The following is a 5,553-nucleotide window of genomic DNA, read 5'->3' as shown; positions in this document are numbered from 1 at the left end:
TTCTGACAGTCGGCGGAGGGGCTGCTTGACCGGCTTTGCGTCGGCTCGGACGTGCAATTTGTGCTCGGCGAAATCCTTCGGGACACCCGGCATGTCCTTTGGGGACCATGCGAAGACGTCTCGATTCTCACGGAGGAAGTCAACGAGCTCGCCTTCCTATTTACTGTCCAGGTTTGCCCCAATAACAGCAAACCTTTCCGGATTCTCTGGGTCCAGAGGTATCTTCTTCGTCTCCTTGGCCGGCTGGAAGGAGCCCTGCGCATCATAATCTTTGGGGTTGGGGGACAAAGCCGGCTGCTTGCCGGCCATGGCTACAACCCGTTCCAGCATCTTCTTCTCTTCTGCCACTACGAGGGACTCGGCCAGCCGACTGCTGGCCATGGCGCACTCGATGGACTTCTTGTAGTCGCCGGCTACGGTGATGATCCCCTTCGAGCTCGGCATCTTCATCTTTAGGTTGGCGTAGTGGGGCACAGCCATGAACTTGGCCAGAGCAGGTCGGCCAAGCAAAGCATGGTAGGGGCTCTCCAGATCCACTACCTCAAACCAGATCGCTTCTCGGCGAAAATGATCCTTGTCTCCGAAGAGAACATCCATCTTGATCTTGCCGATCGGGGAACAAGACAAGCCGGGCACGATGCCATGGAACACGGTCCGGCTTGGCATGAGCTGCTTCGCCTTGATGTTCAGATTCTCCATGGTATCGCGGCACGGTACATTGATACTGCTTCTGCCATCAATCAGGACGCGGGAGAATCGGGCAGCTCGCCTCTCCGTCGCGAGGGTGACATCCAAGACTAGTGCATAGGAGCCAGGGGATGGCATCACCTCTGGGTGGTCGGCCTGGCTCCAGTTGATGGGCTTCTCGGACCAGTGCATGAACTCGGGAGTGCTAGAGGCAACTGCGTTGACCTCTTGATGCTGACGGCGCCGACTACGCTTGTCTTCAACTTGGCTTGTGAAGACGACGTAGGCGGCGTGCTCTTCAGGGAACACATCTTGAATGGCTCTGACTGCTGGCCGAGCCGCCGGCTGCTGGGGGGCTGGAGGCGGCGGGCCGGGAGGCGGAGGCGGCACCAGCCCCTCGCCCTTGGAGATTCGCGTGAGCCAGTGGCACTTTCAGGTCGTGTGGTTGGACGACTTCGCGCCGCTATGGAACTTGTAGGGGGCGTCGAGAGTCTGCTCGTAGGAGAAAGCCGGCTGCCAAGCCGGCCTGCCACCCTTCTTCTTGGGAGCGGGCCGTTCTTCGGGTTGCTCGTCTTCAACTGTGGCCACCTGCCGACTGGTGGAAGGCGGCATAGGGGCCTTGCGCTTGTGGTCGTTCTGGTAGGGGCGCCGATTGGATTCGCTAGCCGGCGTCTTGGGAGCCGGAGCGAGCACCTTCCCAGAGGCGTCCACTCGGAGCTCGGTCTTCATCGAGGAGTCGGCCGTGGCGTACTTATCCGCGATGATCAGCAGCTCGTCGAGGGTAGCCGGCTCGTCGCAGAGGAGCCGGTGCTTGAGGAGGGTGCCCCCTCGGCACCCGGCGGTGAAGTACTCGATGGCCTGAACCTCGTGCACCCCCTCGCAGGAGTTGCGGAGCTCAGCCCACCGCGTGAGGTAGTCGCGGGTTGATTCGTTGGGCCCTTGGACGCATAGGGAGAGCTGGTGAGGCTTGGGAGGCCGCTTGTACGTGCTGGTGAAGTTGCGGACGAAGACTTCCGTGAAGTCCAGCCAGCTGTTGACGCTGTAGGGCTTGAGCCTGTTGAGCCAGGTGCGCGCCGTGCCTTGCAGCATGAGGGGGACGTATTTCACGGCGACGCGTCTGTTGCCGTTGGCTATGCTGACCGCAGTAGAATAGTCGAGGAGCCAATCTTCCGGCTTCACAGAGCCGTTGTACTTGGGCGTGTCTCTGGGGAGCGAGAACCCTTTGGGGAAGGGCTCGTCGCGGATGCGGGGGCCAAAGCACGGAGGGCCAACATCGTCTTCTTCTTCTAGCGCCAGGGATCGAGCTAGGCGGTCGATCCGGTGGCGGGCGTCGTTCTCGCCGACTCCTTCGTGGCGGCCTAGTCGGTCACCAAGAGTCGGATGCGTGACAGGCAGCGGGGTGGGATGTCTCTCCGTTCGAGGTGGGGGAGGAGGCGGATTTCCTTGGCGCTCCACCGCTCGAGGGCGGCCTTCCGCGTCGCGCTCGATGGTGATACGAGTCCGGCTGCGGCTAGCAGCCGGCTCCTTGTCTTTCCTCCCGCGGGCGCCGCTCGCAGTCGGCGATCGGGACGTCGCGGCGTGCTCCCGGCGCGGGAGATGACTATCAGCGTGGGCGCCGGCTTCGTGCCGTTCTGCGGCCGCGTCGATCAGCTGCTGGATCCGCCTTGTCATGTAGGGGAGCTCATCGGCTCCCAGCCCATTCAGCTCTTCAGCGGCCGCCTGAGCGGCTCATAGATTCTCGAGCGGGGTGGCGTAGACGGGGCAATTTGCCCCCAGCATGCTGGCGATAGCCGCGCCGCGCTTCTGGACGAAGCCGGCTCGACTCGGGCCGCTACGCGGCGGCGTACCGAAGGCGGCGCGGTCGACTTCGCGCTGGTGGGCCTCGGTGAGGCGTCTCATGGAGGCTATCTTCTGGCCTTCCGCGATGAGGGCGAGGCGGCGTGCCTCCAAGGTCTCGGCGTCGGCGTCGGCCGGGATGGGGACGGATAAGTCGTGCATCGCTGCTTGCAGGGCATCGTGGGCGTTCTCGCCCGAGTTGGCGACATGGCTGATGACCAACACTTCGGTGACGGCGCTGCTGCCGCTGTTAGCTCGAGGGAGAGGGTCGTCGCAGACCACCATGTCGGAGGGGTAGGCGTCGAGCGATGCCGTGTCGGAATCGACAAGCATCGGGTCGGTGGAGCCGACCGACTCCAAGTCTGCAGCAGGCTCGCTGGAGACGTGAAGTTGGTCGAGGAGGCTGACGAGGCGGCTCTCGGGGTAGTCCGTGCCCGCATCGGATGCGGGCTCGTCGGAGATGCGAGCCTCGCCGAGTAGATCGGCGAGGCGGCTCGTCGCGCAGGCGTCGTCAACGCCTTGCAGTGCGTCGGGGCAAACGCCATCGGGCGCAGCAGGCTAGCTGCGCTCGCGGGGGAGGAAAAGGGTTCCCGTCCAGAACAGGTCTCCGGACGACGGTGCACCTGGCCCCATGGTGGGCGCCAAATGTCGGGTGGTAGGCGCGACATATGCCAACGGGTGGCTTATCATTGTGGGAGCCAGTAAGACGTCACCGGTGCCTGGAAACGGGATGAGGCGAAGACATGCTCGCCGGTGAATCTTACCCAGGTTCGGGGCTCTCCGTGGAGATAACACCCCTAGTCCTGTTCCGCGGGGTCTCCGCATGATCACTAGATCAGAAAGAGTAGCTACAAGTGCTCCTTGAGCTGTCGGGTTCAAGGGAGAAGAACAGCAAGTCTAGCTCTCGCTTCCCTCTCTATATGGTGTGTGTGTAACTCTAAGAAGCCAACCCTTTGCATGGGTGCCCCGGGGGGTTTATATAGGCCTACCCCCGGGGGTACAATTGTAATCCGGCTAGGCGCGGGTCCCAGTCGTCAGCGCCTGCGCTCGCCGGCTTCTCCGCCGGCCATTGGGGCCCGCCGACTGGTGGGTCCCGCCGCCTGCCGGCCCCACCGCCTGGGGGTCTTGTCGGCGGTTGTTTACTGTAGCCTCCCCACTGATGACGAGGGCTTTGTCGAGGTAAGTGTGGCTACAGTGTGCCGCCTTGAGGGCTCTCACCATAGCCTTACCTCGTCTTGTCTCCTTAATGTGGCACATGTTTCGAGGGAGGGGGTAGCCGGCTTCTGGGGGCCGGCTACGCCCCTAGCCGACTGGGGGAGGCTGGGCCGCCTTCGTGCCTCTCTCTGGCTAAAGGGGCCCGCCGCCCGCGGGCCTTACTGGCGTCTGTCGTGGATGACGTTGAGGCCAGCATGGCTACAATGCCGAGCCGGACGGGAGATGGCTGACCCGTACGGCGTCCTGTGGCCATGCCTGCCTCGGGATTCGGGGGTAGTGGGCCGCACTATAGCCACACCCCATCTTGTCACCGTTATGGGGGCGTAGTTTTGGTGGGTGCGGTCTCGGCCGGCTTCTTGGAGTCGGCGTTCTTCATGGCCGGCTCTTGGGAGTCGGCGTTCTCCGTGGCCGGCTTCCTGGAGTCGGCCATCTCGTAGTTATCTTGGGGGAGGTTTCTAAGACTGGGTCGCCTTCTGAGAGTCGGCTCCGGGGGTAGCCGGCCGGGGGAAGGCGGCCCAACGCCTTGAATGCTTGAAGGCTCAAATGGCCTGATAATTTTTTGAAGAGCCAGGGGTAGTCGGTTAGGCTACCCGTGGCTATTTACTCCGACATGGGTTGTGCCCCCCTTGGGGCACCCCTCTGGTACTTCTTTGGCCCATCCTGTGTCTTCTAGCCCAGAAAAATTCTCCAAAAAGTTTCGTTGTGTTTGGACTCCTTTTGGTATTGATTTTCTGCCAAGTAAAAAAAAGCAAAAAATAGCAATTGGCACTGGGCACTATGTCAATAGGTTAGTCCCAAAAAATGATATAATGTTGCTATAAAATGATTGCAAAACATCCAAGAATGATAATATAACAGCATGGACCAATAAAAAATTATAGATTTGTTGGAGACATATCAGCATCCCCAAGCTTAATTCATGCTCGTCCTCGAGTAGGTAAATGATAAAATTAGATTTTTTGATGTGGAATGCTGCCTAACATGTTCATCACATATTCTTTTCTTTGTAGCATTGACATTTGGACTTTTTATATGGTTGAAAGCAATAGTCTAGTTTAGACATGAAGATTTCAATACTCAAGCATATCAACAAGCAACCATGTCTTCCAAAATATCAACACTAAATCAAGTTATCCCTAGCCTATTATGCTCAATCATTGTTCCATTCATGAAACACACTCGCATATTAGCTACACCCAATGCTCAAGTACGATCATAGTGCCCCTTAGTTGGTGCTTTATAAGAGAACATGGAGACTCAAAAATAATTGCATAAAGTAAATAGAAAGGACCTTCGCAGAGGGAAGTAGGCATTTGTAGAGGTGCGAGAGCTCAAAGCAAAAAATATAGAGATAAAAACATTTTGGGTGGCATGCTTTTCCTGTCAACGAAAATGGTCGAGTAGTTACCAATACTTTCCATGCTAGATATATCATAGGCGGTTCCCAAACAGAAAATAAATTTTATTCCCTTTTCCACCATACTTTCACATTCCATGGCTAACCGAATCCATAGGTACCATCCATACCAACACTTCCAAAGGAATTCTATTATTTGACAACATAAAGTAAATTCATTTTTCATTTCAGGACTGGGCATCCCTAATACCTTTGTCATACTCTCGTGCAATGACAAGTGAATGGACACTTATCTTGAGAATAACACATCTAGCATGGAAAAATATCAGCCACCCCTACCATTTCATGAGCGGTACGAGCACACAAAAGAGAAATTTATTTTGAAAATTAGTGATGGCACATACAAATTTGCTTAGAACGGCAAAAGATTACCGCATATAGGTAGGTATAGTGGACTC

This window comes from Aegilops tauschii, chromosome 1 (assembly GCF_002575655.3).
Source record: "Aegilops tauschii subsp. strangulata cultivar AL8/78 chromosome 1, Aet v6.0, whole genome shotgun sequence".
Lineage (NCBI taxonomy): Eukaryota > Viridiplantae > Streptophyta > Magnoliopsida > Poales > Poaceae > Aegilops > Aegilops tauschii.
The sequence above is the reverse complement of the archived record's forward strand: the minus strand, read 5'-3'. Positions refer to the sequence as shown.